Below are 15,369 nucleotides of genomic sequence, written 5' to 3' on the forward strand. Positions count from 1 at the left end.
CTATACCCTGCAAGCACATCTCGCTAGAAATCAACACCTTTCACACACAGACACCGCCGTACCTGGGACTTGAACCGAGTTCTTGAGCAGCTCACCACTGATTCAGCTATAGCATCCTCATAAATACATAACTATTAAAATGCCAAAATGTCCAAATGTACAACCGTCCGGCACTCACCTTTAGGCATACACCTGAATTAAGCCGGTGAACTTGTCTTGCAATGCTGCGGCACATCCTGGAGCGCCGGAAGTGACGTCATTGCTCTGCTGCACAACCGAATACCGTGAGAGTGCAAAGGCCATAAAAGGGACGCAATGGATCGGGCTCGGTCTCTTTATTTTCCCACTTTACACTACAAAAGCAAGAACACTTCAGGGATTCCAGCGAACCCAGGTAAGATATGCTGCAGGCGCAAGGGGTTAATGTTCAACAGTCCACGGGCAGGACCGAGCTTCATGGACGCCATGAACGCAGTCACCCGGGGTCAGAGGCCAGCAACCCCGATTCTTTCACAGCAGAGGGACTTTTAAATTACAGTCACTCATCCTGGGTCAGAGCAGCCAACCCCGATTCTTTCACAGCTGGCACTTTTAAATTAGAGAGCATGCAGTCCTCGGCCACATGGCTTTAAGTGTGCCGGGTCCTGCCGGTGCTCACCGGCAATCTTTTGGGGCTATTGTTTTCAACTTTAAATTAGCGCAAAGTGGTTGTATGACGGGCTATCGCGGACATAGATATCGCGCGCATTTACATCGCGGCTTTTAAATCGCAACGGCGATGACATCGGCAATGTAAACATCGCGCGTTGTTTCGCCGCAAATGCGGCCTTTTAATTGTATTGCGTGTTACATCGCCGACATTACATCGTGCGACATAACAACGGATGTTTGTGCCGTGGCACTCATGGGTATCGAAGCTCACAGGAATGAAAGTCCTCGCTTGTGTACGGTTGACCTCAAGACGCAGCTGTGGTTCTGCAGTTGCCTTGTCCAGCATTGGGGATAAAGTCCCGGGGGGGGGGTGCAACTGATGAAGTGCAGGCTTATATAGCGGTGGAAATCTGATGGCCGAGGAAGGCTGCAGGTAAACGTTTTCCAGGGTGTCCTGTCTCTTCGCCCATAGCTGCCGCGTCACCGGAGTCGCTCCCAGGACGCTGCCCACCGGAAGTGCGGCTTGTGAATGTTTGCTCAAGGACCTCATTGCTGTGTTCATGAAAGGTGAGTGAATCGGTCTCACAGTCCAAATCTGACTTACCTTCAATCAGTGACTTTCCGGTGAACTGTGAACGTAAGATGCATGTTGACCCACCTAATCCTCTCTAGTCTACCTAATATGCACCCGCATGCAGCGCCCGCAGAGGTAGGCATCTGCAGCAGCTGCAGGGGGCACGTGAAACAGCTGGATGGTGTCTACCCATACGCGTCATATGTATTCATTCCAATAGGCGTCGGATGACATACAGCTGAGATAGGAAACAACTTCACATCATTAGTTAACATTTGTTTAGGGAAACAGCTGTCTTACAATGCAAATGCATGTTGCACTCTAAAAACATGTCATTCGATGTGCGTGCATTATTAGCAGCAGTATGTGCTCACAGTACCCGGTTTGAGGGGTTCCCTGTTCTATGTTAATGCCTCTGCACCCCCTTCAGTCACACTGTGCTTCACACAAAGTGCTTTAATTTTACTTTCTGCAGCAATATCTTTTTTTATCTGTTTTACCTTCGTGGCCGTAGGTCACAGCAGGAATTCACCAGCGACTGCCAAGTCTGGTTCTTGGATCACGGGCAACATTTGGGAGTCGCCAAGTGTCTCAGCTGAGACCCATGGCTTCCCTCTTGTGACCTCTGGCTATTCTCCTGCGAGAAAAGTAAAAGTAGTTTACAAAAGGTAAACAGGATGTTGCCAAGCCATGTTTGCTATCTTTACCAATGAAGGGAAGGGCATTGCCACCTTGCTTCATACAAGCATGTGGACGCCCCTTCTCTCCTGCAATGACCTTTCAGATGGGGAGGGCACAGCCAGCCCCCCCCCATGGAGACTGCAGTTCAGGATGTGCCCCACCAGCCGATGGCTGCTGTCTCAATACAGTGCCAGTGCGGGGGTTCTAATGCCATGCCAAGAGAAGGGCAGACAGTCCATAGATGACGGGACTCTGTGTGTGTTTTCAACTGCCTGTTCCGGCCTGACCTTGAGCTGGCAAACAGCGCCGCAGAACTAACCCTTCCCAGGACATCCGGTGTTGCATGTAAAGTTTTCATTTACTTCATCCAAATAAACTCTGCAATAAAAAGGCGTGCAAATAATCTGCGAGGCTGAGTATTCATTCATCCATCCATTCATCCATCCATTCACCCCCCCAACCCCCCCACCCATCCATGCATCCTTCCACCATACGGTCCGCCAACATCCATCCACCCAGCACCCACCCATGCATCCAACCACCCATACACCCATCCACCCCCCACCCAGGCCCCATCCATGCATCCATCCAGACACCCATCTATTCATTCACCCGCCATCTATTCATCATCCATCCATCCACCCGTCACCTGTCACCGGTTTTGTAATTGTTTAGGGGAAAGTAAAGTACGTGACAGTCTGCATTGGTTTTGTAATTGTTTAAAGTAAAGTATGTGACAGTCTGCATTTTCGACATGTGCACCTGTCACCTGTAGTAAAGTACGTGACAGTCTGCATTTTCCTTGGGGCAGCATTTAAGTGCACGCGGTCGCCCCCCAAAGTACGTGACAGTCTGCATTTTTGCTATGTGCACCTAGTCTGCATTTTCCTTGGGCAGCATTTAAGTGCACGCGGTCTCCCCCCAAAGTACGTGCCCAAAGTACGTGACAGTCTACATTTTCGCTATGTGCACCTGTCACCGGTTTTGTAATTGTTTAGGGGAAAGTAAAGTACGTGACAGTCTGCATTGGTTTTGTAATTGTTTAAAGTAAAGTATGTGACAGTCTGCATTTTCGAAAGGCCTGTGGGGCAGAGTGCACGCGGCCTGTGGGGCAGGTCTCCAGCACGAGGCTGCAGCAGAACTAACCCTTCCCAGGACATCCGGTGTTGCATGTAAAGTTTTCATTTACTTCACCCAAATAAACTCTGCAATAAAAAGGCGTGCAAACAATCTGCGAGGCTGAGCATTCATTCATTCATCCATCCATCCATCCATCCATTCACCCCCCACCCATCCATGCACCCCTCCACCCATCCATGCATCCATCCACCATACGGTCCGCCATCATCCATCCACCTAGCACCCACCCATGCATCCAACCACCCATACACCCATCCACCCCCATCCACCCCCCATCCAGGCCCCATCCATGCATCCATCCAGACACCCATCCATTCCGTCACCCGCCATCTATTCATCATCCAACCATCCATCCGTGCACCTGTCGCCGGTTTTGTAATTGTTTAGTAAAGTTTTCATTTACTTCACCCAAATAAACTCTGCAATAAAAAGGCGTGCAAACAATCTGCGAGGCTGAGCATTCATTCATCCATCCATCCATTCCCCATATCTGTCAAAAGTCTCCAAATAAATGGGAATGTTTGTTGATGCATGAATAAATATGACACATCATATTCTTGCTATGAGTGGAGGCTCGCAACCTATCCGTCAGACCACATGTTGTTTATTTGTCTCCAAATAAATGGGAATGTTTGTTGATGCATGAATAAATATGACACATCATATTCTTGCTATGAGTCGCAACCTATCCGTCAGACCACATGTTGTTTAACATTACGGCATTTCCATATCTCTGAAAAGTCTCCAAAAGAAAAAAGCCACGTAAAAATAAAAAGTGTGTTTTTAAATAAACAAACGTAAATAAACGCTTTCGGCCAAAGTCTCTCCTGAAATAACCAAATCAAAAGTGTGTTTTTAAATAAACAAACGTAAATAAACGCTCTCGGCAAAAGTCTCTCCTTAAATAACCAAATCAAAAGTGTGTTAAAGCTAAAGTCAGTCTCTTTTTCGATGTAATGATCAACGATGTAGATGGCAACGCGATGCACTTGCATGCGTCGTGTTGACATTCGATGTGATGTCGTGCACGATGTAACTGCAGCGATGGGCTGTCACTGCGATGCGATATTTCCGCTGTAAGCGGTGTCCCGCGCAAAGTAGGAGCGCTTACAAATCGACCTCCTGAGAAATGACAGGAGCAAAAATATAGTTTGAGAGGCGGCTCGAACCTGCTTGCTGTAGCTAAAAGGTCGGCTGCTCTAACCGTAGGCCACAGATTCCCCATGTGAAAACGTGTAACATTTTTAACCTTCTATACAGTAGAGTGATAGTTGCCCATGTATCTTCAGCAACCTACAACCATTGATAGTTGTAGTGATAGTGATAGTTGCCCATGTATCTTCAGCAACCTACAACCATTGACAGAGCCAATAGTCCAGGGTTGTTTCATATGTAAGGTTTGTGCATAATAGGGTTGGCAAGGTTTTAGGGTGGATTTTTTGATTTCCTACACATTTGGCATGGACGCCGCTTCCGTGCACGCAGTCACCCGTCCTGGGCCAGAGCTCAGCCAACCCCGATTCTTTCACAGCTGGCACTTTTAAAGAGAGCATACAGTCCTCGGCCCCAGGGTTTTAAGTGTGCCGGGTCCTGCCAGTGCTCACCGGCAAGCTTTTGGGGCTATTGTTTTCAAATTTAAAATAGCGCAAAGTAGGAGCGCTTACAAATCGACCTCCTGAGAAATTACAGGAGCAAAAATATTGTTTATGAGAGGAGGCTCGAACCTGCTTGCTGTAGCTCAAAGGTCAGCTGTTCTAACCGTAGGCCACAGATTCCTCATGTGAAAACGTGTAACATTTTTAACCTTATATACAGCAGAGTGATAGTTGCCCATGTATCTTCAGCAACCTACAACCATTGACAAAGCCAATAGTCCGGGCTTGTTTCATATGTAAGGTTTGTGCATAATAGGGTTGGCAAGGTTTTAGGGTGGTTTGATTTGATTTCCTACACATTTGGCATGGACGCCGCTTCCGTGCACGCAGTCACCCGTCCTGGGCCAGGGCTCAGCCAACCCCGATTCTTTCACAGCTGGCACTTTTAAAGAGAGCATACAATCCTCGGGCCCAGGGTTTTAAGTGTGCCGGGTCCTGCCAGTGCTCACCGGCAAGCTTTTGGGGCTATTGTTTTCAACTTTAAAATAGCGCAAAGTAGGAGCGCTTACAAATCGACCTCCTGAGAAATTATAGGAGCAAAAATATTGTTTATGAGAGGAGGCTCGAACCTGCTTGCTGTAGCTCAAAGGTCATCTGTTCTAACCGTAGGCCACAGATTCCTCATGTGAAAACGTGTAACATTTTTAACCTTATATACAGCAGAGTGATAGTTGCCCATTTATCTTCAGCAACCTACAACCATTGACAAAGCCAATAGTCCAGGCTTGTTTCACTCTCACCTCTCATGCTGCATGCGAACACTCTCTTCCAGCACTCACACAGGCACCTCTGCAGTCACAAAAACACACACCCTGCACTCACACATGCACCCCTTTAGTGGTCCCTTACAAGCACTTCTGACATGACCACATACAGCACATTTTGCACTACCCTCTACAAGCACGCTCTGAACTCACTGTAGAAATCAACACCTTTCACACACTACAGTCACGGCTTGCACTCACTCAAGAAACCTCTGCACTCCTCTTGTGGGGGAACCTTCTGCACTCAACTCCTATAGGCACTCAACACCTATAGGCACCCCCTGCATTCACCCACTGGAGGCACCCTTTACACTGGCACACACAAACACACACACGCACACACACAAACACAGGCACCCTTGAACTGTCTTGATGCACTTACCCACTACAGGCACTCCCTGCAGTTAGTTAGGCACCACCGTTTTTACCCACTACTCACACATGCATAAGAGCCCTCCTGCACCAAGCCACCCCCTACACTCATCTCTGCACTCACGCATAGGCACATGTACACAGACAATGGTATAGGGACTCATGCAGACATTCCCTGCACTCACTCTCCACAGAACTCCTCTGCACTCACCCCAACAGGCACACCCTGGACTCACCCTGTGGCAGAACACCCAGCCCCAGTACAGGCACTCTTTTGCACTAAGTTATCCTCTTCACTCACCCAAGCACCTCCTGTTATCACCCTTGCACTCATCCCTAGCAGGCAGCGCCTGCACTGACCTCCTACAGGCACACTATACACTCACACAAGCAACCACTGCATTAAAAAAAACACTCCTTGCAGGCAGACAAAAGCCCACATAACAGACCCCCCCACACTTACCACGTACTGACACCCCTTGCACTCACATGCGACCTCTACACTCGCACATTGCGCGCGCACTACCTCCCCCCTCCCAAGTTGAGGACACCCACGTTCACTTTAGTGCTTGGGTGTAGGCCTTTTGGCGGGGGTACAGAGGGTGGGTGGGGGTTTCCTGTGGGCTTACGTGTTGCAATAGCATGGACACCGTACTTCCGTGCACGCAGTCACCCGTCCTGGGTCAGAACCCAGCCAACCCAGATTCTTGCACAGCAGAGGGCCTTTTAAATAACAGTCACCCATCCTGGGTCAGAGCCCAGCCAACCCAGATTCTTGCACAGCAGAGGGCCTTTTAAATTACAGTCACCCGTCCTGGGTCAGAGCCCAGCCAACCCTGATTCTTGCACAGCAGAGGGCCTTTTAAATTAGAGAGCAGGCAGTCCTCAGCCCTCAGCCCCCTAAGAAATTACAGGAGCGAAATGTTGTTCTTCAGAGGAGACTCGAACCTGCTTGCTGTACTTGAAGTTCGGCTGCTCTATCCGTAGGCCACAGCTTCCCCATGTAAAAAGCCGAAACATGTTCAATCTTATATACGGCACAGTAATAGTTGTTGCTTGTTTATATTCAGCAACCTACAACTGGCCAAGCATGTCGTACAAATGTTAGGGCCATTGCAGAAGGGGATGCGGTTAACTAGTAAGAAATGGCTTTCTGACCCCCTCCCCCTCAACATCGTTTTCATTAATTTATTTTTTCTTCCTCCCTCGTACAAGTTCCCATTCAATCCTTTGAGACGGACTTGTTAACTTTATAGTATCCAAATTATGGAAAATAAGTTCATAAAACGTCTTTTATGTGTCCCAACAGGTACTTCTAACATCTTTTGCCATACTGAGGCGGGTCTTGAATTTGTGAGTGATATCATCCATGTCTCCCCCTTGCTGCTTTGGAGTAAGGTTTGGTGTTCTGATGATTTGAAACTCACTAAAGAAATACTACAGGACTGCCTCAAGCTTGAGCATTTCGAGAAGATCCCATGGCTATTATACGTCAGGGAAACCTTCTCCAAGATAGGTCTGGGTTATAATTTCTCGAATGTTGAGACCATTGGTACTGAGACAAAGCCATTAATTAAAGAGGCTTATCGCACCAACCTAGGTGTGTTGAGAAACAGTGAGAGCGCGGTCTACCACAGGGGATGGTTGCAGCATCAACCTTACCTTTCATATATAGGGCAGACACAATGGCGCTTTTATCTGACTAGGTTCCGTCTTAACACACTGAATTTTTTATTTGCCTTTCCAAAACAGCTGGGCTGGTGTGAGAGTTTACCCTTGTGTGCCTGTAACAACAAAGTCTCTCAAAACACTCTTAATCTTGTACTTTTTTGTTCCTTGTACAAAGATCCAAGAAGTAGATTTATTAGGCCGATTCTGTTAACCTTTGGATCTCGCTATTAAATAGTTGGATATGAACATTTTCTCTCACTATCAACCCCAGCAATATGTAATGCTGTACTCAGTTTTATTAGAGTAGCACTCAGTATCACAAATGGATATTGATTATTGTTATGGATTGTTGTTTCCTATCTATGTGAACAGTGTAGAATTTGGTACTAATATCAGCTGTATTTGTATTGCTAACATTTTTCTCCTTTTCATATATGTGATTCTTTTAAAATTTACCTGTAAAACAATTAATGGCAATATAATAATGTTTACGGATATAAATATAATTGTATGATCCTGTTATTTTGTGTAATATGTTATGTAATACTTTTATGATTCTGTTTTTACGAATCAAAATAAAGTTTTCTATAGATAGATAGACTTGTTCTTTTTTTTTTTTGTCCTCATACGCCACTTCCCACCTCTTCTTTTCTTGTAGCGCCCTTAGGTGGTTTTCAACTCAACTATGAGAGGTTGTTTCCTACTGCTTGAACTGCAGGCTTGTAAGCTTGATGCAAATGGGGAGTACCGCAGCCTTGCCTAATGCAGCAAAACATATAGACTACATTAACCTCCAAGAGCTTCAAAAGTGACTTAATCATTGGACCGTTCTTCCTCTCACATCGTATCTATCATATATTATTAGAGCTCCCCTTACCCTCACCCAAAGTGATTTAGAAATAAAGTCCAAAACTGGTGCTTCCTTTTATATTGGCCGGCCATATCCAGCTTAGCTATGCCTCTCATAGCTCTGATCCACATTAAGTCTGTCGGAGGCTCTGACGATACCCATAATTTGCATATTTCTCCCCGAGCAATCAAAATGGCATAAAAAAACAACTTAGATTTATCATCAAGGCCCTTACCTTGTATGTCCAATCTGCCCGAAATGATCTGTTCAGGGCTTACCTTGATATTTAGCTCCATCATTTTTGATAGCTTTATACTTACAGCTACCCAAAACTCTTGAATCTCCGGGCATGTCACAAACATGTGAATATCGTCTTCATTTGGGCTTTTGCATTTAGGACATAACACCGTGCCCCCATCCTTAAACTTAGCGAGCCTCTTTGGGGTCCAATATGCCCTGTGGAGAGTGAACAAGTGATTCCTCCTTACATTTGCAGGTTTTACCACTTTGTAAAGAATCAACATATCTACTTGCCATTGTTCTTCTGTAGCGATCCTTGGCAAGCACTCTCCCCACAGGACCTCCAGTAGTAGAAAAGGGTCGTCCTCCATTTCGACTATTGCCCAGTACCATGTCGCCACTTCTTTCTTTATCCGTGTGTTTGAAGCCAGCTTCTCTTCAAACTCGTTATATTGTCCGATTAACTTTTCTTTTCCTACCGCCCAGCTTTGTATCTGAAGATACTTGAATTTTGCAAAATTACGACCCCAAAGTTCCTCGCAGACCGCCCACGGTAACAAATCTCCTTCGCAAAACAACTCGCCCCAAACCTGTGGGCCTTCTGTTTTTAATACCCTTGCCAAAGCATCCTTCGTCCAACTTGGAGCCCCTGGAGCATCCCAGATTGGCGCAGCCACACTGAAGTATGGGATTTTTGTCACACGCCTGATACGATACCACACCGTGGCTAAGACTCTTAAGACCTTCAGTCTTACCTTTTTAAAGTACTTTGGGTCTGCAAACTTATACAGAAAACCCAGCCAGTGGCACTTTTCTACTTTCAACATGGCAAAAAAGAGGTCCCCTATCGCTAAATTATTGCGGTTTCCGAGGAGCATTCTACAATTTTTAAGCAAGAAAGCCCAGGAATAAATTTGAAAATCTGGAGCCGCTAGACCTCCTTTGGCATATTTTCTCCGAATTTTTTTCCAAGATATCCTTGACCCCTTGGAGCCCCAAATAAATGAACCGATTTCACTCTGTAGATTGACTAATCCCTCTTTCTCAAACATAAGAGGAATAGAGTCAAATAAAAAGGTCAACTTAGGAAGCACCATCATCTTGACTAAATTTACCCGGCCAATCATAGTTAATTGTATCAAACTCCAATGTCTCAAAATTGCGGAAATATCTTTCCTTGTTTTGGCCAGATTCACCATTGCTAATTGTTTTATATCTTGGGTGACTTGTATCCCCAAGTATCTAATCTGTTTTTTTGAAATTCCAGGCTCCACAACCATATTCCAAGCCATAATTTCCGTTTTATCAGAGTTTAGTCGATATCCTGAAACTTCTCCATACTTCTTTGTAATGTTTTCTATTTCGACCAGTGATTTTGTCAAGTTTCATGTTAAAATTACAATGTCATCTGCATATAAACCTATCTTTCTTGACCAGCCCTGAAACGTAAAAGCGGGAATGTTCTCTGTCTCTCTTATTTTGCAGGCCAATGGTTCGATATAAAGGTCGAATAAGAGCGGAGAAAGAGGGCATCCCTGCCTGGTTCCCCGCATGATCCTGATAGATTTTGAAAGGACTCCATTAACCAATACCTTGGAGTTCGGCGTGTGATATAGTCGTGACACGCTTTGCAAGAAGTTTCCCCCTAGCTGAAGATGTTCTATTAGAATTTTCAAAAACTCCCAATTTACGCGGTCAAAAGCTTTAGCAGCATCTAAAGCCACCACCGCCAGAGGGAGCTTCTGATCGATAGCAACATCTATACTGCCTATCAGGGAAAACGTTAATTCGTTTAAGTGTCTACCTTTTACAAACCCTTTTTGGTCTTCGTGAATAAAGTAAGGAATCACTTTACCCAACCTATCAGCCAAGATCTTAGCAAACAACTTATAGTCGCAGTTTAAAAGTGAAATAGGTCTATATGAGTCCATATATTTTGGAGACTTCCCAGGTTTGGGTATCACTATTATGTTTGCCTGGTCCCATGATGCAGGAATCTCCATTCTTTCGGAAAACACCTGATTGAACACCTTAGTTAGTAATGGTGCCAACCCCTGCATTAGACTCTTATATTCTTTTACAGGAAGACCGTCAGGGCCAGGAGCTTTACCTTTTTTTGCCTGCCTGATACCTTCTTCAACCTCTTCCTGCCTGATCTCCCTATTCAAAGCTCTTCGTTGTTCTTCCGTGGAGGGCTTTAGAACTCTGACCCACTCCTCTATCCTCTGCCTATCCGGATGCAGGTCCTCACTATAGACTTCCTCAAAATGTTTATAAAATGCTGCCGCTATCTCATTTATATTTGAGGCTACTTTTTCTTCTGCACCAACCTTAATCTCTTTTATCATGTTTCTAACCCGATCTTTCCTGACCTTCCAAGCTAGCAGTTTACCTGTGTTTTCCCCGTATTCAAAGTAATCCTGTCTGGAGGCCTCCCATCTCTCCTTAACCCTTTTATTAATCACGGTAGTGAGTTGTTCCTTTAACCCTTCCAACTCTTGAATAATCTCCTCCTTAGGGGTTGCCCCTGAATTTACAATAATGGTTTCATACTTTCGAATTTCCTGTTCCAAACCCAGTACTTCCTGGTAGTATATTCTCCTTCTGTTGGCCCCCAGCGTTCCCAATCGTCCCCGGAGAAAAGCCTTAGTAGTCTCCTATACAATGTCCAATCTAGTTGATCCCATATTTTGTTCGATAAAGACCTCAAGCTCCTGTTGGAGGCGCTGCATTGCTTCCTGATCATACAGAACTGTGCGATTCAATCTCCAAACCGAATCCAAATCACATCTCCCAACTTCGAGTTCTAGGAAGACCGCTGAGTGGTCGGACAAGTGAACCCCTACATGCACAACCTCTTTCACTTTATCCGTTATTCTTGCATCTACTAGGAAAAAATCTATTCTGGATCTATGACTATATTTTTTATTGTAATATGTGTATCCAAGCCCAGTCCCAGCCAACTTCCTCGAAATGTCACATAATCCAAACTGTTCTATTACATTTTTTACAGTAGACGCCATTTTGCAGTTTCCCAATGCTCTACTATTCGCAGATCTATCAAGCTTGGCATCTAGTACTGTATTAAAGTCCCCTGCAAGAACAACGTAACCTGACAGCCCTATCATCTCTTTTGTTAGTTCTAACAACGAGGTAACATCATCCTGATTAGGGCCATAATATCCAATAATATTATATGATGATCCTGCTAACTTTAAAGTCACAATCAGCCACCTGCCTTTCTTGTCCGCAGTACTACTCTCTACCTGTCAGTCCAGCCCACTTCTAATTATCACCAATATTCCTCTAGTAACCCTTGTTTGTGGTGAACTATAAAAGTGTCTTATCCACCGAAGTCGACCCATATATTGTTTACATTCTTTCTCTGTTAAGTGAGTCTCTTGAAGAATCATTACATTTGCTGAAGTGTCTCTCAAATACTTCAAAATCCTGTCCCTTCTCGCTTTTACCCTTAAACCATTAACATTCCTAACATCCATTTTCCCAACTGTGTTTTTCCCCTCATACTCTTACTCTTATCCTCCACCATCATACGTTACTTTCAAACTTTTTAACCTCAAGGTGGTCAATAGCATATAAGAACTTTTTTGTTTTTCACCCCCCCTCTACCTAACCCACCCCACCCGCACCTGTGCCCTGACTGTCCCCTCCCTCCCCTTCGTGCCCCCCCCTCCCCGGGAGAACCCTACCAGATTCCTAAGGCCCAAAGCCTAGGCCCTGTGAGTGCCGGTCACCAGCGGGCGTGCTACCTGAACTTTTGAAAATAACCCTTTTTTTTGTGTTTTTTTTTGTTTTTTGTTGTTGTTTTTTTTATACTAATTATGCAGATTACGTGCAGATTACGCTACCCGTGATTTCATCCTACATCAATTAACTATACACCACCACCCTGACAGTACTCCAGGAAGCTATCCACATCTTCAACAAATCTAAAAGAGTACATTTTATTATTCCACATGACTTTTAAGAAAGCTGGGAATTTTAACTGGACCGTCGCTCCCAATTTCCTTAGAGGCTCAATTCGCTTCCCCAGCTCCCACTGCCTGTTTGCGGTGACTACCGACAAATCTGATCTAATCTCAATTTTAGCTTTCCCCACCATTAGGGAGCCTTTCTTCAATGCCGAGGCAAGGATCTTTTCTTTTAAACTATAAGTGAGAAAATTAATCAAGATCTTTCTGGGTTTAGACCAATTTTGATTCAATCTGAAGGGATCCCGATGTACCCTCTGTATATCAGCAGCAATCTCCTCTTCCGACTCTTCTATCTGCAGTTCAGATTTTAATAGATGAACCACAAAGCTGTTTAGATCTTCTCCCTCATTTCCCTCTGGAAGCTTCAACACTTTCAGGTTATTCCTTCGCTGCATATTCTCCAACTTCTCTAACCGCTCCTCGTATGCTCTCTCTCTAAATTTAACCTCTTCTAACTCCTTACAGTTGTCTTCCACAGCCGCCTGTATCTCCTTAACCTCATGCTCAAGTTTTCCTGTCCGTATGTTTAACTCATCAAACTTAGCCTCCAATAGCCCCACTGCCTCCCTGATGCCATCCTGCTTAGCTTTGGATTCCTCAAACCCCCTATGTACATCTGAATCTAATTTTCTTAGAAGGTCTATCACCACACTGTCTGAATGGATCGCTCCGTCTCCTAAAGTGGCTCCCTCCTCTTCAATCCCTCCTGTCTTATCCCCATTCTCACCATCTCCCCCTCCGGGAAGTTCTTCTGACTCTATCGACTTTTTAAATGTGCCACTTTCTGTAGGAGTTACTGACAAGCTGCCATCCTTAGCCTCCTTAGCCTCCATCGCCTCCATCTCTCCCCCTTCTGCCTCTGCCTCTGGCTCCTCCTCCACCTCCAAGATTTTATATCGGTTCGGACTCAAATGTTCCACCCAGTCTGCCCAGCTATTATTCAGCTCAGTTGTTAACTCTCCTTGCTTACAACCTCTAGTAAGAACCAATGTCTTGGGGACAGGTTTAAAAAAGAGTTTAAAGACGGATTGGTAGAGATTTTCTTCCCGAGAATTCCTAACCTGCTTGTTTGTTTTGCTGTTTTTTTTTTATTTATATTAGGTTTGCTTGAAGCATTACTCTTCTGCTGCTTCTGGTGTGAGTTATGAGGACTCCACCCCCCCTCTACCGGCTTCCCTGTACTCCTCAAAGCGTATCCTGAATTGAATTTTTGCGGGCTTTTTCCTTTTTCCTTTAGGCGAGTAGCCACATCCTTGCAGTTATTTAGCTTCACAGCCTTTCCCCCAGCTAATGCCTCTCGCCCTACTGAGTCTTGTAAAAGAATTCCAGAGCCCGGGTGGTCCCTGCTTTTAAGAGGGGAGTAAGCAGCTACCTGAAAAAGTCTCCCCTCCTGTGCTAACCCTCTCCCCACGGCCCCACCTGCAGAAAACTGGAACCTCGCCGCCGCCCGCCTACCTCTGCCTCTTTCTAAAGCAGCACGACTCCAACGCTCAAAACCTCTTGGCGGGGATACCTCCGGCAAAGCTCCTGTTGCTCCCTTTTCAGCTGCTTTCACTGCCACTAGTGCAGTGCTGCTTACGACGCCCTCGTCTGTGTTCTCCATAAGCCGCCGCCTTAAGCCGCCGCCTCTGCTTCCTGTGTGTCGGCAGAGCCTGTCGGGTTCTCAGTCAAGCGGTAACTCCCGGCTATACCGCTATATCACTACGCCGTCTAATATCGCACGCCTCACGGGTTAGCGGACCTCAAAAATCGCCGCTATCCATATCTTTTCGGTGCCATTTCTTCTTTACTCGCTCCTGCACGCTGCCTCTGACCGGCACTCCCGACCAGTCCCTCTAGCTGGCCGCCATGTTCCCCCTCCGTGTGTTGTCTCTTATCAGTTTCCGAAGGACCAGTTACTGTTTCCTAGATAGATAGACTTGTTAACTTTATATCCCAATGTGATTTTCATGTGGAGCTGGAAGTCTGGACTACAAGTCAATCTGCCACTGAAAATGGTTCTGAAGCCCATATTACAGAAAGGCAGCTAGAACATTAAGTAAACTTTGCCTAGCTAGTGCCCTGATACATAATTGTTTTGCATTTGAATGGTACTGAGGGCAGTATGCTCCTGTAAAATGTGCAATATATAACTTCCAGTTATGAACGCAAGGGCTCCACTATTACGAGTATGTAATTCCAGATCGAGTTGTTAATCCTGCTACCTGTCCCATTGGGAATTATGAGTTATCTCTTAATACTAATGTTTCTTCTGCAGGAAAACTGCAAGGCAGAATTAGGTATTGCCAGCAGAATCAGACCCGGGATTACCAATTGCCCCAATAATTCCTAGTTTTTCATGTTTCTGAGAGTTCAAGTTGGTATAACAGTCATTTCTGAACCCCTGGAGCCCAAGTAAATCCTGGTATTAACTCCCCTGTGCAGAATTAAGATCACCACAACTGGGCCCCTTGTAATGAGGAGCCATGTTTTTTGTGGTATTGATGCTGTTATATGCAGTTGCAATTTACCTTAAGCTGTTCTGAAATATGTGGCATGTTAGGGTGGGGCTTTCAACAGGAATAGCGGTCTGCTGTGTTGCCTTATCCAAAGTGAAGATGTAAGTGAGTTCAGGAACTGTCCGCAGCTTGATCCTCCTCCGCTGGGTTCCATAGCAACTCACCAGCTGTGCGTGTCTTTTAACACGCTGTCACTTTAACTGGAAACAGCTCAACACCATCAAGCACCACCTTCCACAAAAACACCATCACATCAGTATCAAACAGTATTAGTTTTT

Source organism: Lissotriton helveticus, chromosome 4_1, assembly GCF_964261635.1.
Source record: "Lissotriton helveticus chromosome 4_1, aLisHel1.1, whole genome shotgun sequence".
In the NCBI taxonomy this organism is placed as follows: Eukaryota; Metazoa; Chordata; class Amphibia; order Caudata; family Salamandridae; genus Lissotriton; species Lissotriton helveticus.